We start from the raw sequence: 24,217 nt of genomic DNA, 5'->3' as shown, positions 1-24,217 counted from the left end.
CCTGCGAGGGAAGCTTTGCAGCACATCCCTTGTTCCGCTCGACACTTCCCTGACTCTTAGGCAAAGCCCATCTCAGCTTGCTTGTAGGCGTGCCTCCGTGCTCAGAAGCAGTCCCGTGGCAGGCAGGATACAGGGGGATGTGTTCTGGGCACGCAGCATGCTGCTTCCCATGCCCGGGACAAACTGCGAGCCGGTGCCTCGCTTGCGCTTCTATCTGCCGAGACTTGGAGCCGATCAGAGCGCACCTTCCCGCTGTGTGTGCTGCTGTCCGCAAACAGCCTCCAAACAAAGCAGGGCGCTAAGGCATGAGAAGTTAGCATCCCAGGAGGGAATCTGCCTGCGAGGGAAGCTCTGCAGCACATCCCTTGTTCCACTCGCCACTTCCCTCACTCTTAGGCAAAGCCCATCTCAGCTGGCTTGTAGGCGTGCCTCCGTGCTCAGAAGCAGTCCCGTGGCAGGCAGGGTACAGCGGGATGTATTCTGGGCATGCAGCATGCTGCTTCCCATGCCCGGGACAAACTGCGAGCCGGTGCCTCGCTTGCGCTTCTATCTGCCGAGACTTGGAGCCGATCAGAGCGCACCTTCCCGCTGTGTGTGCTGCTGTCCGCAAACAGCCTCCAAACAAAGCAGGGCACTAAGGCAAGAGAAGTAAGCGCCCCAGGAGGGAATCTGCCTGCGAGGGAAGCTGTGCAGCAGTTCCCTTGTTCCACTCGACACTTCCCTCACTCTTAGGCAAAGCCCATCTCAGCTGGCTTGTAGGCGTGCCTCCGTGCTCAGAAGCAGTCCCGTGGCAGGCAGGGTACAGTGGGATGTATTCTGGGCATGCAGCATGCTGCTTCCCATGCCCGGGACAAACTGCGAGCAGGTGTCTCGCTTGCGCTTCTATCTGCCGAGACTTGGAGCTGGCCAGCGCGAACCTTCCCGCTGTGTGTGCTGCTGTCCGCAAACAGCCTCCAAACAAAGCAGGTGCTAAGGCAAGAGAAGTAAGCGCCCCAGGAGGGAATCTGCCTGCGAGGGAAGCTTTGCAGCACATCCCTTGTTCCGCTCGACACTTCCCTGACTCTTAGGCAAAGCCCATCTCAGCTGGCTTGTAGGCGTGCCTCCGTGCTCAGAAGCAGTCCCGTGGCAGGCAGGATACAGGGGGATGTATTCTGGGCACGCAGAATGCTTCTTTCCATGCCCGGGACAAACTGCGAGCAGGTGCCTCGCTTGCGCTTCTATCTGCCGAGACTTGGAGCCGATCAGAGCGCACCTTCCCGCTGTGTGTGCTGCTGTCCGCAAACAGCCTCCAAACAAAGCAGGGCGCTAAGGCATGAGAATTAGCGTCCCAGGAGGGAATCTGCCTGCGAGGGAAGCTGTGCAGCACATCCCTTGTTCCACTCGACACTTCCCTCACTCTTAGGCAAAGCCCATCTCAGCTGGCTTGTAGGCGTGCCTCCGTGCTCAGAAGCAGTCCCGTGGCAGGCATGGTACAGCGGGATGTATTCTGGGCATGCAGCATGCTGCTTCCCATGCCCGGGACAAACTGCGAGCAGGTGCCTCGCTTGCGCTTCAATCTGCCGAGACTTGGAGCTGGTCAGCGCGCACCTTCCCGCTGTGTGTGCTGCTGTCCGCAAACAGCCTCCAAACAAAGCAGGGCGCTAAGGCATGAGAAGTTAGCGTCCCAGGAGGGAATCTGCCTGCGAGGGAAGCTGTGCAGCAGTTCCCTTGTTCCACTCGACACTTCCCTCACTCTTAGGCAAAGCCCATCGCAGCTGGCTTGTAGGCGTGCCTCCGTGCTCAGAAGCAGTCCCGTGGCAGGCAGGACAGTGCGAGATGTGTTCTGGGCACGCAGCATGCTGCTTCCCATGCCCGGGACAAACTGCGAGCAGGTGCCTCGCTTGCGCTTCTATCTGCCGAGACTTGGAGCTGGCCAGCGCGCACCTTCCCGCTGTGTGTGCTGCTGTCCGCAAACAGCCTCCAAACAAATCAGGGCGCTAAGGCAAGAGAACTAAGCGTCCCAGGAGGGAATCTGCCTGCGAGGGAAGCTGTGCAGCACATCCCTTGTTCCGCTCGCCACTTCCCTGACTCTTAGGCAAAGCCCATCTCAGCTGGCTTGTAGGCGTGCCTCCGTGCTCAGAAGCAGTCCCGTGGCAGGCAGGATACAGGGGGATGTGTTCTGGGCACGCAGCATGCTGCTTCCCATGCCCGGGACAAACTGCGAGCCGGTGCCTCGCTTGCGCTTCTATCTGCCCAGACTTGGAGCCGATCAGAGCGCACCTTCCCGCTGTGTGTGCTGCTGTCCGCAACCAGCCTCCAAACAAAGCAGGGCGCTAAGGCATGAGAAGTTAGCGCCCCAGGAGGGAATCTGCCTGCGAGGGAAGCTGTGCAGCAGTTCCCTTGTTCCACTCGACACTTCCCTCACTCTTAGGCAAAGCCCATCTCAGCTGGCTTGTAGGCGTGCCTCCGTGCTCAGAAGCAGTCCCGTGGCAGGCAGGACAGTGCGAGAAGTACTCTGGGCACACAGCATGCTGCTTCCCATGCCCGGGACAAACTGCGAGCCAGTGCCTCGCTTGCGCTTCTATCTGCCAAGACTTGGAGCCGATCAGAGCGCACCTTCCCGCTGTGTGTGCTGCTGTCCGCAAACAGCCTCCAAACAAAGCAGGGCACTAAAGCAAGAGAACTAAGTGCCCCAGGAGGGAATCTGTCTGCGAGGGAAGCTGTGCAGCACATCCCTTGTTCCGCTCGCCACTTACCTGACTCTTAGGCAAAGCCCATCTCAGCTGGCTTGTAGGTGTGCCTCCGTGCTCAGAAGCAGCCCCGTGGCAGGCAGGACAGTGCGGGATGTCTTCTGGGCACGCAGCATGCTGCTACCCATGCCTGGAACAAACTGCGAGCCGGTGCCTCGCTTGCGCTTCTATCTGCCGAGACTTGGAGCTGATCAGAGCGCACGTTCCCGCTGTGTGTGCTACTGTCCGCAAACAGCCTCCAAACAAAGCAGGGTGCTAAGGCATGAGAAGTAAGCGTCCCAGGAGGGAATCTGCCTGCGAGGGAAGCTGTGCAGCACATCCCTTGTTCCGCTCGCCACTTCCCTGACTCTTAGGCAAAGACCATCTCAACTTGCTTGTAGGCGTGCCTCCGTGCTCAGAAACAGCCCCGAGGCAGACAGTACAGAGCGAGATGTGTTCTGGGCACGCAGCATGCTGCTTCCCATGCCCGGGACAAACTGCGAGCCGGTGCCTCGCTTGCGCTTCTATCTGCCGAGACTTGGAGCTGGCCAGCGCGCACCTTCCCGCTGTGTGTGCTGCTGTCCGCAAACAGCCTCCAAACAAATCAGGGCGCTAAGGCATGAGAAGTTAGCGCCCCAGGAGGGAATCTGCCTGCAAGGGAAGCTGTGCAGCACATCCCTTGTTCCGCTCGCCACTTCCCTGACTCTTAGGCAAAGCCCATCTCAGCTGGCTTGTAGGCGTGCCTCCGTGCTCAGAAGCAGTCCCATGGCAGGCAGGATACAGGGGGATGTATTCTGGGCACGCAGCATGCTGCTTCCCATGCCCGGGACAAACTGCGAGCCGGTGCCTCGCTTGCGCTTCTATCTGCCGAGACTTGGAGCCGATCAGACCGCACCTTCCCGCTGTGTGTGCTGCTGTCCGCAAACAGCCTCCAAACAAAGCAGGGCGCTAAGGCATGAGAAGTTAGCGCCCCAGGAGGGAATCTGCCTGCGAGGGAAGCTGTGCACAGTTCCCTTGTTCCACTCGACACTTCCCTCACTCTTAGGCAAAGCCCATCACAGCTGGCTTGTAGGCGTGCCTCCGTGCTCAGAAACAGCCGTGTGGCAGGCAGGATACAGGGGGATGTATTCTGGGCACGCAGCATGCTGCTTCCCATGCCCGGGACAAACTGCGAGCCGGTGCCTCGCTTGCGCTTCTATCTGCCGAGACTTGGAGCCGATCAGAGCGCACCTTCCCGCTGTGTGTGCTGCTGTCCGCAAACAGCCTCCAAACAAAGCAGGGCGCTAAGGCATGAGAAGTTAGCGCCCCAGGAGGGAATCTGCCTGCGAGGGAAGCTGTGCAGCACATCCCTTGTTCCGCTCGCCACTTACCTGACTCTTAGGCAAAGACCATCTCAACTTGCTTGTAGGCGTGCCTCCGTGCTCAGAAACAGCCCTGTGGCAGGCAGTACAGAGCGAGATGTGTTCTGGGCACGCAGCATGCTGCTTCCCATGCCCGGGACAAACTGCGAGCCGGTGCCTCGCTTGCGCTTCTATCTGCCGAGACTTGGAGCTGGCCAGCGCGCACCTTCCCGCTGTGTGTGCTGCTGTCCGCAAACAGCCTCCAAACAAAGCAGGGCGCTAAGGCAAGAGAAGTTAGCATCCCAGGAGGGAATCTGCCTGCGAGGGAAGCTGTGCAGCACATCCCTTGTTCCGCTCGACACTTCCCTGACTCTTAGGCAAAGCCCATCTCAGCTGGCTTGTAGGCGTGCCTCCGTGCTCAGAAGCAGTCCCGTGGCAGGCAGGATACAGGGGGATGTGTTCTGGGCACGCAGCATGCTGCTTCCCATGCCCGGGACAAACTGCGAGCCGGTGCCTCGCTTGCGCTTCTATCTGCCGAGACTTGGAGCCGATCAGAGCGCACCTTCCCGCTGTGTGTGCTGCTGTCCGCAAACAGCCTCCAAACAAAGCAGGGCGCTAAGGCATGAGAAGTTAGCATCCCAGGAGGGAATCTGCCTGCGAGGGAAGCTGTGCAGCACATCCCTTGTTCCACTCGCCACTTCCCTCACTCTTAGGCAAAGCCCATCTCAGCTGGCTTGTAGGCGTGCCTCCGTGCTCAGAAGCAGTCCCGTGGCAGGCAGGGTACAGCGGGATGTATTCTGGGCATGCAGCATGCTGCTTCCCATGCCCGGTACAAACTGCGAGCAGGTGCCTCGCTTGCGCTTCTGTCTGCCGAGACTTGGAGCTGGTCAGCGCGCACCTTCCCGCTGTGTGTGCTGCTGTCCGCAAACAGCCTCCAAACAAAGCAGGGCACTAAAGGAAGAGAACTAAGCGCCCCAGGAGGGAATCTGCCTGCGAGGGAAGCTCTGCAGCACATCCCTTGTTCCGCTCGACACTTCCCTCACTCTTAGGCAAAGCCCATCTCAGCTGGCTTGTAGGCGTGCCTCCGTGCTCAGAAGCAGTCCCGTGGCAGGCAGGGTACAGCGGGATGTATTCTGGGCATGCAGCATGCTGCTTCCCATGCCCGGGACAAACTGCGAGCAGGTGCCTCGCTTGCGCTTCTATCTGCCGAGACTTGGAGCTGGCCAGCGCGAACCTTCCCGCTGTGTGTGCTGCTGTCCGCAAACAGCCTCCAAACAAAGCAGGCGCTAAGGCAAGAGAAGTAAGTGCCCCAGGAGGGAATCTGCCTGCGAGGGAAGCTTTGCAGCACATCCCTTGTTCCGCTCGACACTTCCCTGACTCTTAGGCAAAGCCCATCTCAGCTTGCTTGTAGGCGTGCCTCCGTGCTCAGAAGCAGTCCCGTGGCAGGCAGGATACAGGGGGATGTATTCTGGGCACGCAGCATGCTGCTTCCCATGCCCGGGACAAACTGCGAGCCGGTGCCTCGCTTGCGCTTCTATCTGCCGAGACTTGGAGCCGATCAGAGCGCACCTTCCCGCTGTGTGTGCTGCTGTCCGCAAACAGTCTCCAAACAAAGCAGGGCACTAAAGCAAGAGAACTAAGTGCCCCAGGAGGGAATCTGCCTGCGAGGGAAGCTGTGCAGCACATCCCTTGTTCCGCTCGACACTTCCCTCACTCTTAGGCAAAGCCCATCTCAGCTGGCTTGTAGGCGTGCCTCCGTGCTCAGAAGCAGTCCCGTGGCAGGCAGGGTACAGTGGGATGTATTCTGGGCATGCAGCATGCTGCTTCCCATGCCCGGGACAAACTGCGAGCAGGTGTCTCGCTTGCGCTTCTATCTGCCGAGACTTGGAGCTGGCCAGCGCGAACCTTCCCGCTGTGTGTGCTGCTGTCCGCAAACAGCCTCCAAACAAAGCAGGCGCTAAGGCAAGAGAAGTAAGCGCCCCAGGAGGGAATCTGCCTGCGAGGGAAGCTTTGCAGCACATCCCTTGTTCCGCTCGACACTTCCCTGACTCTTAGGCAAAGCCCATCTCAGCTGGCTTGTAGGCGTGCCTCCGTGCTCAGAAGCAGTCCCGTGGCAGGCAGGATACAGGGGGATGTATTCTGGGCACGCAGAATGCTTCTTTCCATGCCCGGGACAAACTGCGAGCAGGTGCCTCGCTTGCGCTTCTATCTGCCGAGACTTGGAGCCGATCAGAGCGCACCTTCCCGCTGTGTGTGCTGCTGTCCGCAAACAGCCTCCAAACAAAGCAGGGCGCTAAGGCATGAGAAGTTAGCGTCCCAGGAGGGAATCTGCCTGCGAGGGAAGCTGTGCAGCACATCCCTTGTTCCACTCGACACTTCCCTCACTCTTAGGCAAAGCCCATCTCAGCTGGCTTGTAGGCGTGCCTCCGTGCTCAGAAGCAGTCCCGTGGCAGGCATGGTACAGCGGGATGTATTCTGGGCATGCAGCATGCTGCTTCCCATGCCCGGGACAAACTGCGAGCAGGTGCCTCGCTTGCGCTTCAATCTGCCGAGACTTGGAGCTGGCCAGCGCGCACCTTCCCGCTGTGTGTGCTGCTGTCCGCAACCAGCCTCCAAACAAAGCAGGGCGCTAAGGCATGAGAAGTTAGCGTCCCAGGAGGGAATCTGCCTGCGAGGGAAGCTGTGCAGCAGTTCCCTTGTTCCACTCGACACTTCCCTCACTCTTAGGCAAAGCCCATCGCAGCTGGCTTGTAGGCGTGCCTCCGTGCTCAGAAGCAGTCCCGTGGCAGGCAGGACAGTGCGAGAAGTACTCTGGGCACACAGCATGCTGCTTCCCATGCCCGGGACAAACTGCGAGCCAGTGCCTCGCTTGCGCTTCTATCTGCCGAGACTTGGAGCCGATCAGAGCGCACCTTCCCGCTGTGTGTGCTGCTGTCCGCAAACAGTCTCCAAACAAAGCAGGGCACTAAAGCAAGAGAACTAAGTGCCCCAGGAGGGAATCTGTCTGCGAGGGAAGCTGTGCAGCACATCCCTTGTTCCGCTCGCCACTTACCTGACTCTTAGGCAAAGCCCATCTCAGCTGGCTTGTAGGTGTGCCTCCGTGCTCAGAAACAGCCCCGAGGCAGACAGTACAGAGCGAGATGTGTTCTGGGCACGCAGCATGCTGCTTCCCATGCCTGGGACAAACTGTGAGCCGGTGCCTCGCTTGCGCTTCTATCTGCCGAGACTTGGAGCTGGCCAGCGCGCACCTTCCCGCTGTGTGTGCTGCTGTCCGCAAACAGCCTCCAAACAAATCAGGGCGCTAAGGCAAGAGAACTAAGCGTCCCAGGAGGGAATCTGCCTGCGAGGGAAGCTGTGCAGCACATCCCTTGTTCCGCTCGCCACTTCCCTGACTCTTAGGCAAAGCCCATCTCAGCTGGCTTGTAGGCGTGCCTCCGTGCTCAGAAGCAGTCCCATGGCAGGCAGGATACAGGGGGATGTATTCTGGGCACGCAGCATGCTGCTTCCCATGCCCGGGACAAACTGCGAGCCGGTGCCTCGCTTGTGCTTCTATCTGCCGAGACTTGGAGCCGATCAGAGCGCACCTTCCCGCTGTGTGTGCTGCTGTCCGCAAACAGCCTCCAAACAAAGCAGGGCGCTAAGGCATGAGAAGTTAGCGCCCCAGGAGGGAATCTGCCTGCGAGGGAAGCTGTGCAGCACATCCCTTGTTCCACTCGACACTTCCCTGACTCTTAGGCAAAGCCCATCTCAGCTGGCTTGTAGGCGTGCCTCCGTGCTCAGAAGCAGTCCCGTGGCAGGCAGGATACAGGGGGATGTATTCTGGGCACGCAGCATGCTGCTTCCCATGCCCGGGACAAACTGCGAGCCGGTGCCTCGCTTGCGCTTCTATCTGCCGAGACTTGGAGCCGATCAGAGCGCACCTTCCCGCTGTGTGTGCTGCTGTCCGCAAACAGTCTCCAAACAAAGCAGGGCACTAAAGCAAGAGAACTAAGTGCCCCAGGAGGGAATCTGCCTGCGAGGGAAGCTGTGCAGCACATCCCTTGTTCCGCTCGACACTTCCCTCACTCTTAGGCAAAGCCCATCTCAGCTGGCTTGTAGGCGTGCCTCCGTGCTCAGAAGCAGTCCCGTGGCAGGCAGGGTACAGTGGGATGTATTCTGGGCATGCAGCATGCTGCTTCCCATGCCCGGGACAAACTGCGAGCAGGTGTCTCGCTTGCGCTTCTATCTGCCGAGACTTGGAGCTGGCCAGCGCGAACCTTCCCGCTGTGTGTGCTGCTGTCCGCAAACAGCCTCCAAACAAAGCAGGCGCTAAGGCAAGAGAAGTAAGCGCCCCAGGAGGGAATCTGCCTGCGAGGGAAGCTTTGCAGCACATCCCTTGTTCCGCTCGACACTTCCCTGACTCTTAGGCAAAGCCCATCTCAGCTGGCTTGTAGGCGTGCCTCCGTGCTCAGAAGCAGTCCCGTGGCAGGCAGGATACAGGGGGATGTATTCTGGGCACGCAGAATGCTTCTTTCCATGCCCGGGACAAACTGCGAGCAGGTGCCTCGCTTGCGCTTCTATCTGCCGAGACTTGGAGCCGATCAGAGCGCACCTTCCCGCTGTGTGTGCTGCTGTCCGCAAACAGCCTCCAAACAAAGCAGGGCGCTAAGGCAAGAGAAGTTAGCGTCCCAGCAGGGAATCTGCCTGCGAGGGAAGCTGTGCAGCACATCCCTTGTTCCACTCGACACTTCCCTCACTCTTAGGCAAAGCCCATCTCAGCTGGCTTGTAGGCGTGCCTCCGTGCTCAGAAGCAGTCCCGTGGCAGGCATGGTACAGCGGGATGTATTGTGGGCATGCAGCATGCTGCTTCCCATGCCCGGGACAAACTGCGAGCAGGTGCCTCGCTTGCGCTTCAATCTGCCGAGACTTGGAGCTGGCCAGCGCGCACCTTCCCGCTGTGTGTGCTGCTGTCCGCAAACAGCCTCCAAACAAAGCAGGGCGCTAAGGCATGAGAAGTTAGCGTCCCAGGAGGGAATCTGCCTGCGAGGGAAGCTGTGCAGCAGTTCCCTTGTTCCACTCGACACTTCCCTCACTCTTAGGCAAAGCCCATCGCAGCTGGCTTGTAGGCGTGCCTCCGTGCTCAGAAGCAGTCCCGTGGCAGGCAGGACAGTGCGAGAAGTACTCTGGGCACACAGCATGCTGCTTCCCATGCCCGGGACAAACTGCGAGCCAGTGCCTCGCTTGCGCTTCTATCTGCCGAGACTTGGAGCCGATCAGAGCGCACCTTCCCGCTGTGTGTGCTGCTGTCCGCAAACAGTCTCCAAACAAAGCAGGGCACTAAAGCAAGAGAACTAAGTGCCCCAGGAGGGAATCTGTCTGCGAGGGAAGCTGTGCAGCACATCCCTTGTTCCGCTCGCCACTTACCTGACTCTTAGGCAAAGCCCATCTCAGCTGGCTTGTAGGTGTGCCTCCGTGCTCAGAAACAGCCCCGAGGCAGACAGTACAGAGCGAGATGTGTTCTGGGCACGCAGCATGCTGCTTCCCATGCCCGGGACAAACTGTGAGCCGGTGCCTCGCTTGCGCTTCTATCTGCCGAGACTTGGAGCTGGCCAGCGCGCACCTTCCCGCTGTGTGTGCTGCTGTCCGCAAACAGCCTCCAAACAAATCAGGGCGCTAAGGCAAGAGAACTAAGCGTCCCAGGAGGGAATCTGCCTGCGAGGGAAGCTGTGCAGCACATCCCTTGTTCCGCTCGCCACTTCCCTGACTCTTAGGCAAAGCCCATCTCAGCTGGCTTGTAGGCGTGCCTCCGTGCTCAGAAGCAGTCCCATGGCAGGCAGGATACAGGGGGATGTATTCTGGGCACGCAGCATGCTGCTTCCCATGCCCGGGACAAACTGCGAGCCGGTGCCTCGCTTGTGCTTCTATCTGCCGAGACTTGGAGCCGATCAGAGCGCACCTTCCCGCTGTGTGTGCTGCTGTCCGCAAACAGCCTCCAAACAAAGCAGGGCGCTAAGGCATGAGAAGTTAGCGCCCCAGGAGGGAATCTGCCTGCGAGGGAAGCTGTGCACAGTTCCCTTGTTCCACTCGACACTTCCCTCACTCTTAGGCAAAGCCCATCACAGCTGGCTTGTAGGCGTGCCTCCGTGCTCAGAAACAGCCCTGTGGCAGGCAGGACAGTGCGAGATGTGTTCTGGGCATGCAGCATGCTGCTTCCCATGCCCGGGACAAACTGCGAGCCGGTGCCTCGCTTGCGCTTCTATCTGCCGAGACTTGGAGCTGGCCAGCGCGCACCTTCCCGCTGTGTGTGCTGCTGTCCGCAAACAGCCTCCAAACAAAGCAGGGCGCTAAGGCATGAGAAGTAAGCGTCCCAGGAGGGAATCTGCCTGCGAGGGAAGCTGTGCAGCACATCCCTTGTTCCGCTCGACACTTCCCTCACTCTTAGGCAAAGCCCATCTCAACTTGCTTGTAGGCGTGCCTCCGTGCTCAGAAGCAGTCCCGTGGCAGGCAGGATACAAGGGGATGTATTCTGGGCATGCAGCATGCTGCTTCCCATGCCCGGGACAAACTGCGAGCCGGTGCCTCGCTTGCGCTTCTATCTGCCCAGACTTGGAGCTGGCCAGCGCGCACCTTCCCGCTGTGTGTGCTGCTGTCCGCAAACAGCCTCCAAACAAAGCAGGGCGCTAAGGCATGAGAAGTTAGCGTCCCAGGAGGGAATCTGCCTGCGAGGGAAGCTGTGCAGCACATCCCTTGTTCCACTCGACACTTCCCTCACTCTTAGGCAAAGCCCATCTCAGCTGGCTTGTAGGCGTGCCTCCGTGCTCAGAAGCAGTCCCGTGGCAGGCAGGATACAGGGGGATGTGTTCTGGGCACGCAGCATGCTGCTTCCCATGCCCGGGACAAACTGCGAGCCGGTGCCTCGCTTGCGCTTCTGTCTGCCGAGACTTGGAGCTGGCCAGCGCGTACCTTCCCGCTGTGTGTGCTGCTGTCCGCAAACAGCCTCCAAACAAAGCAGGGCACTAAGGCAAGAGAAGTAAGTGCCCCAGGAGGGAATCTGCCTGCGAGGGAAGCTGTGCAGCAGTTCCCTTGTTCCGCTCGACACTTCCCTCACTCTTAGGCAAAGCCCATCTCAACTTGCTTGTAGGCGTGCCTCCGTGCTCAGAAACAGCCCCGAGGCAGACAGTACAGAGCGAGATGTGTTCTGGGCACGCAGCATGCTGCTTCCCATGCCCGGGACAAACTGCGAGCCGGTGCCTCGCTTGCGCTTCTATCTGCCGAGACTTGGAGCTGGCCAGCGCGCACCTTCCCGCTGTGTGTGCTGCTGTCCGCAAACAGCCTCCAAACAAAGCAGGGCGCTAAGGCAAGAGAAGTTAGCATCCCAGGAGGGAATCTGCCTGCGAGGGAAGCTGTGCAGCACATCCCTTGTTCCGCTCGCCACTTCCCTGACTCTTAGGCAAAGCCCATCTCAGCTGGCTTGTAGGCGTGCCTCCGTGCTCAGAAGCAGTCCCGTGGCAGGCAGGATACAGGGGGATGTGTTCTGGGCACGCAGCATGCTGCTTCCCATGCCCGGGACAAACTGCGAGCCGGTGCCTCGCTTGCGCTTCTGTCTGCCGAGACTTGGAGCTGGCCAGCGCGCACCTTCCCGCTGTGTGTGCTGCTGTCCGCAAACAGCCTCCAAACAAAGCAGGGCGCTAAGGCATGAGAAGTAAGCGTCCCAGGAGGGAATCTGCCTGCGAGGGAAGCTGTGCAGCACATCCCTTGTTCTGCTCGCCACTTCCCTGACTCTTAGGCAAAGCCCATCTCAGCTGGCTTGTAGGCGTGCCTCCGTGCTCAGAAGCAGTCCCGTGGCAGGCAGGACAGTGCGAGATGTGTTCTGGGCATGCAGCATGCTGCTTCCCATGCCCGGGACAAACTGCGAGCCGGTGCCTCGCTTGCGCTTCTATCTGCCGAGACTTGGAGCCGATCAGAGCGCACCTTCCCGCTGTGTGTGCTGCTGTCCGCAAACAGCCTCCAAACAAAGCAGGGCGCTAAGGCATGAGAAGTTATTGCCCCAGGAGGGAATCTGCCTGCGAGGGAAGCTGTGCAGCACATCCCTTGTTCCACTCGACACTTCCCTGACTCTTAGGCAAAGCCCATCTCAGCTGGCTTGTAGGCGTGCCTCCGTGCTCAGAAACAGCCCTGTGGCAGGCAGGACAGTGTGAGATGTGTTCTGGGCACGCAGCATGCTGCTTCCCATGCCCGGGACAAACTGCGAGCCGGTGCCTCGCTTGCGCTTCTATCTGCCGAGACTTGGAGCTGGCCAGCGCGCACCTTCCCGCTGTGTGTGCTGCTGTCCGCAAACAGCCTCCAAACAAAGCAGGGCGCTAAGGCATGAGAAGTTAGCGTCCCAGGAGGGAATCTGCCTGCGAGGGAAGCTGTGCAGCACATCCCTTGTTCCACTCGACACTTCCCTCACTCTTAGGCAAAGCCCATCTCAGCTGGCTTGTAGGCGTGCCTCCGTGCTCAGAAGCAGTCCCGTGGCTGGCAGGATACAGGGGGATGTATTCTGGGCACGCAGCATGCTGCTTCCCATGCCCGGGACAAACTGCGAGCCGGTGCCTTGCTTGCGCTTCTCTCTGCCGAGACTTGGAGCTGGCCAGCGCGTACCTTCCCACTGTGTGTGCTGCTGTCCGCAAACAGCCTCCAAACAAAGCAGGACACTAAGGCATGAGAAGTTAGCGTCCCAGGAGGGAATCTGCCTGCGAGGGAAGCTGTGCAGCAGTTCCCTTGTTCCGCTCGACACTTCCCTGTCTCTTAGGCAAAGCCCATCTCAGCTGGCTTGTAGGCATGCCTCCAAGCTAGGAAACAGTCCCGTGGCAGGCAGGACAGTGCGAGAAGTAATCTGGGCACGCAGCATGCTGCTTCCCATGCCCGGGACAAACTGCGAGCAGGTGCCTCGCTTGCGCTTCTCTCTGCCGAGACTTGGAGCTGGCCAGCGCGCACCTTCCCGCTGTGTGTGCTGCTGTCCGCAAACAGCCTCCAAACAAAGCAGGGCGCTAAGGCAAGAGAAGTAAGCGCCCCAGGAGGGCATCTGCCTGCGAGGGAAGCTGTGCAGCACATCCCTTGTTCCGCTCGCCACTTCCCTGACTCTTAGGCAAAGCCCATCTCAGCTGGCTTGTAGGCGTGCCTCCGTGCTCAGAAGCAGTCCCGTGGCAGGCAGGATACAAGGGGATGTATTCTGGGCACGCAGCATGCTGCTTCCCATGCCCGGGACAAACTGCGAGCAGGTGCCTCGCTTGCGCTTCTATCTGCCGAGACTTGGAGCTGGCCAGCGCGCACCTTCCCGCTGTGTGTGCTGCTGTCCGCAAACAGCCTCCAAACAAAGCAGGGCGCTAAGACATGAGAAGTTAGCGTCCCAGGAGGGAATCTGCCTGCGAGGGAAGCTGTGCAGCACATCCCTTGTTCCACTCGCCACTTCCCTGACTCTTAGGCAAAGCCCATCTCAGCTGACTTGTAGGCGTGCCTCCGTGCTCAGAAGCAGTCCCGTGGCTGGCAGGATACAGGGGGATGTATTCTGGGCACGCAGCATGCTGCTTCCCATGCCCAGGACAAACTGCGAGCAGGTGCCTCGCTTGCGCTTCTATCTGCCGAGACTTGGAGCCGATCAGAGCGCACCTTCCCGCTGTGTGTGCTGCTGTCCGCAAACAGCCTCCAAACAAAGCAGGGCGCTAAGGCATGAGAAGTTATTGCCCCAGGAGGGAATCTGCCTGCGAGGGAAGCTGTGCAGCAGTTCCCTTGTTCCACTCGACACTTCCCTGACTCTTAGGCAAAGCCCATCTCAGCTGGCTTGTAGGCGTGCCTCCGTGCTCAGAAACAGCCCTGTGGCAGGCAGGACAGTGTGAGATGTGTTCTGGGCACGCAGCATGCTGCTTCCCATGCCCGGGACAAACTGCGAGCCGGTGCCTCGCTTGCGCTTCTATCTGACGAGACTTGGAGCTGGCCAGCGCGCACCTTCCCGCTGTGTGTGCTGCTGTCCGCAAACAGCCTCCAAACAAAGCAGGGCGCTAAGGCAAGAGAAGTAAGCGCCCCAGGAGGGAATCTGCCTGCGAGGGAAGCTGTGCAGCACATCCCTTGTTCCACTCGCCACTTCCCTGACTCTTAGGCAAAGCCCATCTCAGCTGACTTGTAGGCGTGCCTCCGTGCTCAGAAGCAGTCCCGTGGCTGGCAGGATACAGGGGGATGTATTCTGGGCACGCAGCATGCTGCTTCCCATGCCCGGGACAAACTGCGAGCCGGTGCCTCGCTTGCGCTTCTATCTGCCGAGACTTGGAGCTGGCCAGCGCGTACCTTCCCACTGTGTGTGCTGCTGTCCGCAAACAGCCTCCAAACAAAGCAGGACACTAAGGCATGAGAAGTTAGCGTCCCAGGAGGGAATCTGCCTGCGAGGGAAGCTGTGCAGCAGTTCCCTTGTTCCGCTCGACACTTCCCTGTCTCTTAGGCAAAGCCCATCTCAGCTGGCTTGTAGGCATGCCTCCAAGCTAGGAAACAGTCCCGTGGCAGGCAGGACAGTGCGAGAAGTAATCTGGGCACACAGCATGCTGCTTCCCATGCCCGGGACAAACTGCGAGCAGGTGCCTCGCTTGCGCTTCTCTCTGCCGAGACTTGGAGCTGGCCAGCGCGCACCTTCCCGCTGTGTGTGCTGCTGTCCGCAAACAGCCTCCAAACAAAGCAGGGCGCTAAGGCAAGAGAAGTAAGCGCCCCAGGAGGGCATCTGCCTGTGAGGGAAGCTGTGCAGCACATCCCTTGTTCCGCTCGCCACTTCCCTGACTCTTAGGCAAAGCCCATCTCAGCTGGCTTGTAGGCGTGCCTCCGTGCTCAGAAGCAGTCCCGTGGCAGGCAGGATACAAGGGGATGTATTCTGGGCACGCAGCATGCTGCTTCCCATGCCCGGGACAAACTGCGAGCAGGTGCCTCGCTTGCGCTTCTATCTGCCGAGACTTGGAGCTGGCCAGCGCGCACCTTCCCGCTGTGTGTGCTGCTGTCCGCAAACAGCCTCCAAACAAAGCAGGGCGCTAAGACATGAGAAGTTAGCGTCCCAGGAGGGAATCTGCCTGCGAGGGAAGCTGTGCAGCACATCCCTTGTTCCACTCGCCACTTCCCTGACTCTTAGGCAAAGCCCATCTCAGCTGACTTGTAGGCGTGCCTCCGTGCTCAGAAACAGCCCTGTGGCAGGCAGGACAGTGCGAGATGTGTTCTGGGCACGCAGCATGCTGCTTCCCATGCCCGGGACAAACTGAGAGCCGGTGCCTCGCTTGCGCTTCTATCTGCCGAGACTTGGAGCTGGCCAGCGCGCACCTTCCCGCTGTGTGTGCTGCTGTCCGCAAACAGCCTCCAAACAAAGCAGGGCGCTAAGGCAAGAGAAGTTAGCGTCCCAGGAGGGAATCTGCCTGCGAGGGAAGCTGTGCAGCATATCCCTTGTTCCACTCGCCACTTCCCTGACTCTTAGGCAAAGCCCATCTCAGCTGGCTTGTAGGCGTGCCTCCGTGCTCAGAAGCAGTCCCGTGGCAAGCAGGATACAGCGGGATGTATTCTGGGCACGCAGCATGCTGCTTCCCATGCCCGGGACAAACTGCGAGCAGGTGCCTCGCTTGCGCTTCTATCTGCCGAGACTTGGAGCTGGCCAGCGCGCACCTTCCCGCTGTGTGTGCTGCTGTCCGCAAACAGCCTCCAAAAAGAGCAGGGCGCTAAGGCATGAGAAGTAAGCGCCCCAGGAGGGAATCTGCCTGCGAGGGAAGCTGTGCAGCACATCCCATGTTCTGCTTGCCACTTCCCTCACTCTTAGGCAAAGCCCATCTCAGCTGGCTTGTAGGCGTGCCTCCGTGCTCAGAAGCAGTCCCGTGGCAGGCAGGGTACAGCGGGATGTATTCTGGGCATGCAGCATGCTGCTTCCCATGCCCGGGACAAACTGCGAGCCGGTGCCTCGCTTGTGCTTCAATCTGCCGAGACTTGGAGCTGGCCAGCGCGCACCTTCCCGCTGTGTGTGCTGCTGTCCGCAAACAGCCTCCAAACAAAGCAGGGCGCTAAGGCAAGAGAAGTAAGCGCCCCAGGAGGGAATCTGCCTGCGAGGGAAGCTGTGCAGCACATCCCTTGTTCCGCTCGCCACTTCCCTCACTCTTAGGCAAAGCCCATCTCAGCTGGCTTGTAGGCGTGCCTCCGTGCTCAGAAGCAGCCCAAAGGAAGGCAGGACAGTGTGAGAAGTAGTCTGGTCACGCAGCATTCTGCTTCCCATGCCCGGGATTACTGCGAGCCGGTGCCTCGCTTGTGCTTCTATCTGCTAAGACTTGTAGCTGGCCAGCGAGCACCTTCCCGCTGTGTGTGCTGCTGTCCGCAAACAGCCTCCAAAGAAAGCAGGGCGCTAAGGCAAGAGAAGTTAGCGTCCCAGGAGGGAATCTGCTTGCAAGGGAAGCTGTGCAGCACATCCCTTGTTCCGCTCGCCACTTCCCTGACTCTTAGCCAAAGCCCATCTCAGCTGGCTTGTAGGCGTGCCTCCGTGCTCAGAAGCAGCCCCGAGGCAGACAGGATACAGCGAGATGTGTTCTGGGCACGCAGCATGCTGCTTCCCATGCCCGGGACAAACTGCGAGCCGGTGCCTCGCTTGCGCTTCTATCTGCCGAGACTTGGAGCTGGCCAGCACGCACCTTTCCGCTGTGTGTGCTGCTGTCCGCAAACAGCCTCCAAACAAAGCAGGGCGCTAAGGCATGAGAAGTTAGCGTCCCAGGAGGGAATCTGCCTGCGAGGGAAGCTGTGCAGCACATCCCTTGTTCCGCTCGCCACTTCCCCCACTCTTAGGCAAAGCCCAGCTCAGATGGCTTGTAGGCATGCCTCCGTGCTCAGAAGCAGCCCCGAGGCAGACAGGATACAGCGAGATGTCTTCTGGGCACGCAGCATGCTGCTTCCCATCTCTGGAACAAACCGAGAGCAGGTGCCTCGCTTGCGCTTCTCTCTGCCGAGACTTGGAGCTGGCCAGCGCGCACCTTGCTGCTGTTTGAGCTGCTGTGCGCAAACAGCCTCCAAACAAAGCAAGGCGCTCAGGCAAGAGAACTAAGCGCCCCAGGAGGGAATCTGCCTGCGAGGGAAGCTGTACAGCAGTTCCCTTGTTCCGCTCGCCACTTCCCTCACTCTTAGGCAAAGGCCAGCTCAGATGGCTTGTAGGCGTGCCTCCGTGCTCAGAAGCAGCCCCGTGGCAGGCAGGATACAGGGGGACGTATTCTTGGAACGCAGCATGCTGCTTTCCATGCCCGGGACAAACTGCGAGCCGGTGCCTCACTTGCACTTAACTCTGCCGAGACTTGGAGCTGGCCAGCGCGCACCTTCCCGCTGTGTGTGCTGCTGTCCGCAAACAGCCTCCAAACAAAGCAGGGCACTAAGGCAAGAGAAGTTAGAGCCCCGGGAGGAAATGTGCCTGCGAGGGAAGCTGTGCAGCACATCCCTTGTTCCGCTCGCCACTTCCCTCACTCTTAGGCAAAGACCATCTCTGCTGGCTTGTAGGCGTGCCTCCGTGCTCAGAAACAGCCCCGTGGCAGGCAGGACATTGCTAGAAGTACTGTGGGCACGCAGCATGCTGCTTCCCATGCCCGGGACAAACTGCGAGCCGGTGCCTCGCTTGTGCTTCTATCTGCCGAGACTTGGAGCTGGCCAGCGAGCACATTCCCGCTGTGTGTGCTGCTGTCCGCAAACAGCCTCCAAACAAAGCAGGGCGCTAAGGCAAGAGAAGTTAGCGCCCCAGGAGGGAATCTGCCTGCGAGGGAAGCTGTGCAGCAGTTCCCTTGTTCCACTTTACACTTCCCTCACTCTTAGGCAAAGCCCAGCTCAGATGGCTTGTAGGCGTGCCTCCGTGCTCAGAAGCAGTCCCGTGGCAGGCAGGATAGAGTGCAATGTATTCTTGGCACGCACCATGCTGCTTCCCATGCCTGGGACAAACTGCGAGCCGGTGCCTCGCTTGCGCTTCTATCTGCCGAGACTTGGAGCTGGCCAGCGAGCACCTTTCCGCTGTGTGTGCTGCTGTCCGCAAACAGCCTCCAAACAAAGCAGGGCGCTAAGGCAAGAGAAGTTAGCGTCCCAGGAGGGAATCTGCCTGCGAGGGAAGCTGTGCAGCACATCCCTTGTTCCGCTCGCCACTTCCCTGACTCTTAGGCAAAGCCCATCTCAGCTGGCTTGTAGGCGTGCCTCCGTGCTCAGAAGCAGCCCCGAGGCAGGCAGGACAGTGTCACAAGTAGTCTGGGCACGCAGCATGCTGCTTCCCATGCCCGGGACAAACTGCGAGCAGGTGCCTCGCTTGTGCTTCTATCTGCCGAGACTTGGAGCTGGCCAGCGCGCACCTTCCCGCTGTGTGTGCTGCTGTCCGCAAACAGCCTCCAAACAAAGCAGGGTGCTAAGGCAAGAGAACTAAGCGCCCCGGGAGGGAAACAGCCTGCGAGGGAAGCTGTGCAGCACATCCCTTGTTCCGCTCGCCACTTCCCTCACTCTTAGGCAAAGCCCATCTCAGCTGGCTTGTAGGCATGCCTCCGTGCTCAGAAGCAGCCCCGAGGCAGACAGGATACAGCGAGATGTCTTCTGGGCACGCAGCATGCTGCTTCCCATGTCCGGAACAAACCGAGAGCAGGTGCCTCGCTTGCGCTTCTATCTGCCGAGACTTGGAGCTGGCCAGCGCGCACCTTTCCGCTGTGTGTGCTGCTGTCCGCAAAAAGCCTCCAAACAAAGCAGGGCACTAAGGCAAGAGAACTAAGCTCCCCGGGAGGGAATCTGCCTGCGAGGGAAGCTGTGCAGCAGTTCCCTTGTTCCGCTCGCCACTTCCCTCACTCTTAGGCAAAGCCCAGCTCAGATGGCTTGTAGGCGTGCCTCCGTGCTCAGAAGCAGCCCCGAGGCAGGCAGGACAGTGTGAGAAGTAGTCTGGGCACGCAGCATGCTGCTTCCCATGCCCGGGACAAACTGTGAGCAGGTGCCTCGCTTGCGCTTCTATCTACCGATTCTTGGAGCTGGCCAGCGCGCACCTTCCCGCTGTGTGTGCTGCTGTCCACAAACAGCCTCCAAACAAAGCAGGGCGCTAAGGCATGAGAAGTTAGCGCCCCAGGAGGGAATCTGCCTGCGAGGGAAGCTGTGCAGCAGTTCCCTTGTTCCACTCGACACTTCCCTCACTCTTACGCAAAGCCCATCTCAGCTGGCTTGTAGGCGTGCCTCTGTGCTCAGAAGCAGTCCCGTGGCAGGCAGGATACAGCGGGATGTATTCTGGGTACGCAGCATGCTGCTTCCCATGCCCGGGACAAACTGCGAGCCGGTGCCTCGCTTGCGCTTCTATCTGCCGAGACTTGGAGCTGGCCAGCGCGCACCTTCCCGCTGTGTGTGCTGCTGACCGCAAACAGCCTCCAAACAAAGCAGGGCAGTAAGGCAAAATTAGTAAGCGTCCCAGGAGGAAATCTGCCTGCGAGGGAAGCTGTGCAGCAGTTCCCTTGTTCCACTCGACACTTCCCTCACTCTTAGGCAAAGCCCATCTCAGCTGGCTTGTAGGAGTGCCTCCGTGCTCAGAAACAGCCCTGTGGCAGGCAGGACAGTGCGAGATGAGTTCTGGGCACGCAGCATGCTGCTTTCCATGCCCGGGACAAACTGCGAGCCGGTGCCTCACTTGCACTTCTCTCTGCCGAGACTTGGAGCTGGCCAGCGCGCACCTTCCCGCTGTGTGTGCTGCTGTCCGCAAACAGCCTCCAAACAAAGCTAGTATGATTCTTCCCTAGATGCAGGATTCTGCACTTGCCCTTGTTGAAACTCAGGAGGTTTGTCTCCACCCAGCTCTCCAGCCTGTCCAGGTCTCTCTGAATCACAGCACAGCCTCAGGTATGTCAGCCACTCCTCCCAGCTTGGTGTCATCAGCAAACTTGCTGAGGAGGCACTCTGTCCCCTCATCCAGGTCATTGATGAAGAAGTTGAACAGGATGGGAGCCAGTACTGAGCCCTGGGGGACGCCCCTAGCCACAGGCCTCCCACTAGATTCCATGTCACCAATGACGACCCTCTGAGCTCTGCTTTTCAGCCAGTTTTCAATCCACCTCACTCTCCACTCATCTAACCACACTTGCTGAGCTTCTCTAGGAGGATGTTATGGGAGACAGTGTCAAAAGCCTTGCTGAAGTAAAGGTAAACAATGTGCACTGCTCTGCCCTCATCTACCCAGCCAGTCAGTCCATCATAGAAGGCTATCAGGTTGGTTAAGCAGGATTTCCCCTTGGTGAATCCAAGCTGGCTACTCCTGATCACCATAGTTTCCTCCATCAGTCTGGAGATGACATCCAGAATGAGCTGTTCCATCCCCGTTTCTAAGGATGGAGGTGAGGCTGACTGGCCTATAGTTGCCTGGGTCCTCCTTCTTGCCCTTCTTGAAGACTGGAGTGACATTGGCTTTCTTCCAGTCCTCAGGCACCTCTCCACTTCTCCAGGACCTTTCCAAGATGATGGAGAGCAGCTTGGTGGCTTGGCAACAACATCTGCCAGCTCCCTCAGTACCCGTGGGTGCATCCCATCTGGGCCCATGGATTTGTGGATGTCCAGCATGCCCAGAAGGTCTCTAATCCTTTCCTCCTCAACCAAAGGAAAGTCTTCCCTCCTCCGTCACATGCAGGCTGCAGGATTCCTGAGGGTTGCCCTTAGCAGCGAAGACTGAAGCAAAGAAGGCATTCAGTAGTTCTGCCTTCTCTGTATCCCTTGTCACCGGGGCGCATGCCCCATTCAGTGGCAGGCCCACATTTTCCCTAGTCCTCCTCTCGCTGCTGATATATTTGAAGAAGCCCTTCCTGTTGTCCTTGACATCCCTTGCAAGACTCAACTCCAAATGGGCCTTAGCCTTCCTCGCAGCATCTCTACATACTCTGACTGCATTCCTATAATTCTCCCAAGGAGCCTGTCCCCTCTTGCACATTCTGTGTATTTTCTTCTTCTGTCTGAATTTGGCCAAGAGCTCCTTGCTCACCCACGCAGGTCTCCTGGTCCTTTTGCTGCACTTCTTACTCATAGGGATACACCGCTCTTGAGTTTGAAGAAAACTTCAAGCGCCCAACGTGGGGCTCGAACCCACGACCCTGAGATTAAGAGTCTCATGCTCTACCAACTGAGCTAGCCAGGCCACCTATTTGATGCTCTCCGGCTCGTGCCTTGGTCTCCTTGCCTGTCCCCTCCACATCACTGGTCTTCATTAAAGGAAGATGACTGCAGAAAATTATGCCCTTGACAGCAAGGCCCTCCTCTCGAATGACAAAATGGCAAAGTTCTTCACACCTGCACCACTTGGGTGGTTTGCACAGGAAGGACATGCTGGCCTGCTCATGCATGGGCCTCTGTGGACAGAGCATTGACTCCTCGTGCTTTCCAGTCTGCTTTCCTATGAGGTTTTTGGTCCTCTCGCACTCCTCATCTTGTTCGGCCTTCCCTTCCTGAAGGACCCTGTTGCTCCCTGGTGTCTTCTGGGGTCATTCTTTTCTCAGATCTGCATTCTGAAATGGGGGCCAGCTGGGACAGCCTGGCCACTGGAGAGGGTCTCTCTGGCATGGAAGACACACAGGCCTGTGAGGGGAAGACATACATACAGAGTCACATGGCCCCCTACGATTGCTCTTTGTGGCGTTACAGTACCTTTTCTCTCAGCCTGCTCAGCAAAGGCCTTTCCTGAAGCTGCACCTTTATGCACAAACCTGGAAACAAGAAGGTGACAGTGCTTTCAGTAGAGAGCAACACGGCCCCTGGCAGCCTCCACCAAGCAGCTGCAAAGAGGGAGAGCAGAGAGCTACTGTCAGCTCTCCTCTTTGACAAAGCAGAACACAGCACACGTTGGCAATATAGCTTAGGAGCCTGAGTGCATGTAACGCCAGTGCTGGGATGGGCACAAGGGGGCTTGTCAAGATCTGGTGGTGAGTCACCTTTCCAGGGAAGCTTCTCAGGGGGAAAAAACAAACCCATGCAAGAAAGAGTCACATTTTGAGCTCGGAGTCTGTCTTTTTCAGTCTCACCTGCAAGAAAGGGAAGGAGCAGAAGAAGCTGGATGGGAGCAAAGTGGTACCTAACTTCCTCTCTCACACACTGGGGGAAGGGAAAGCAGGTCCTCCTCCCTGTGACGCCACCTTAAGACTTCCCAAGGATTCCCAAGACACAAGAGTGACCATGGACTTCACTGAGAAACCTGCATTTGGCAGAGTTATTCCCCACTAGCTTCACAAGGAGACCAACCCTGGCAGCTACACCCTGTCTCCAGCAATAGTGACAGGTCAGGCCATCCCCAGGAAATTCACTCCTCGCCCACAACTGAGCTGCTCGGCCCTCCCTGGGGTCAGAGAGAGGATGAGGAACCAACACAATCCCAAGCTCTAGCAATACCTGAGGAGCAAGAGAAAGTCATGCCATGCTTCAAGTCAACTAGTTCAACACCATCCTGCCCAGTCTAAACCAAGCAGACACACGCATCATCCAGCACCACCACCACCATTCCCACAAGCACCTGTGCATCAGGGGGATGCAGAGCTGACATTTTAACAGACCTCCAACTAGAAGCCCTCCACTGACCCCACCAGAGGGCTGTAGCTGAAATGAAGCCACGAGAAGGGCCTTGGAGAAGGGCATCCTCCCATCTTCTATGGGAAGGCATCTCCCATGTCAGAGCCTGTCCCCTCCTGCTCCACAGGCACAAGCAGGTCCAGGCGGAAGAAACCAGGGGTAGTGGCTGGCCTTCCTCACAAGAAACCAAGCTCATTCGAAGGAATTACAAGGTTTTGCAAAGTAAACGATCCAGCTCTAACACGGGCATTTCCAATAGCCTCTCTCGAGCCCAGCAGGAGCACCAGCATACCTTAGTCTTCTTCAGACATCACTCCTGGCCGTTCAGATGCGCTACACAAAGCCTCCCCCCCTCCCTGGCACACTGGCCATCACAGTACTCACAGATCTGCCACTCAAGAGCGCAACTCAACACAAACACCTCACACAGCACAAGTCACAACAACAAGAGCAGCTCTCTGGCAGACCAAAAACTAGAACTGCTTGCACATCCACACTTAAGGAGCACCTGCCGCTTCCTGAAGAAAGACAAGCTGGGGGAAGCCGTTAGCAACCTTGGGGCCAGACGCAGGGAACGTAGGGGCAAGCGCACATACACTCTTGTGCCTTGCCCGCTCTGACAAGCTCCCAGCCCTGCTACTTCTCACTTTTCCTCCTGCCTCACTCAAAGCAGCAGCCCCATTTTGCAGATTTCAGGGCACAATCGCAGCATGTCCTGAACAGCTTCAGCAAGAGAATTCAGCTTGGCATTTGCTGTTGCCAACTCAGCTGTACCTTTTAGAAAGCAGCCCCTGATGGGGAAAAGGCAAAGGAGGGAGAGGCCAGCATACTTCACACCTGCTCCCAAGGGACTCTCCTCTCGCTTACAAACTCCTTCTCTCTGAGCTTTTTCTCATCTACTTTTTCTCCAGCTCCCAGCCTCAGCCTTTTCTCCAGCACTTGCTCTTTTCAGCACCGTGAAAGGGCTGCCTGCTAGCACACACCTTTCTGGACACCCTTCTTTCAACTCACACCCTCCTCTGATTCACAAAAGGCAGCTTACAGGCATCAGCTCCCACCCAGCTACCCAGGGCCTTTCTGAGCAATACTCTTGTGACATAGCAAAAGCTTCCTTTAACGACAGCTCTAACAGCATTCATTATATTGGTATCCTGATGTTAGCTACCACGGAAGAACCTTCTCTGAAATGGTGCCAGTCTCCCTGTCATGAGTCCAGGCATCTCCAGCTGCAGGAAGGGAATGCGGGCATTCAGGCCACCACCGATCACTGGGGCCCCTTTCCACCTTTGGGGCATCTTTCCTCTTTAAAGACAATGGATTCATCTGCCACTGGTCCCTCACTGGCCCAGGGCTTGCAAAGCTACAATCCTTCCACTCACAAAAACTACTTGTTATGATAAAACAGTGGCTGAGGGTTGTGGCTGCCCACCATGGGGAGTGGGGTGTCTATCAGATCCTAGCTTGGTTTTGGTCCTTGTTTTGTCTCCTGGTAAAATACCCATTTCCAGAGAAAAGAGACAGTAAAATTCGGAGCAAAATGCTGACAACATGAATGCCAATTCCTATTTCCTTATGCCTCAGCTCCCTGGCACAACTAGGGCGAAGGAGCCCTTCCGGAGGTGG

General features: G+C 58.3%; 1 non-coding gene across 1 annotated transcript; it reads right to left on the bottom strand.

Moving 5' to 3' along the window:
* Positions 1-21,100: 21,100 nt before the first annotated feature.
* On the bottom strand, positions 21,101-21,173 carry TRNAK-CUU (transfer RNA lysine (anticodon CUU)). The gene has a single exon. It is a non-coding gene; the product is annotated as a tRNA-Lys (tRNA).
* Between the last annotated feature and the right edge of the window lie 3,044 nt (positions 21,174-24,217).

The sequence above is a fragment of the Rhea pennata genome, unplaced genomic scaffold (genome assembly GCF_028389875.1).
Source record: "Rhea pennata isolate bPtePen1 unplaced genomic scaffold, bPtePen1.pri scaffold_31, whole genome shotgun sequence".
In the NCBI taxonomy this organism is placed as follows: Eukaryota; Metazoa; Chordata; class Aves; order Rheiformes; family Rheidae; genus Rhea; species Rhea pennata.
The sequence above is the reverse complement of the archived record's forward strand: the minus strand, read 5'-3'. Positions and strand labels throughout refer to the sequence as shown.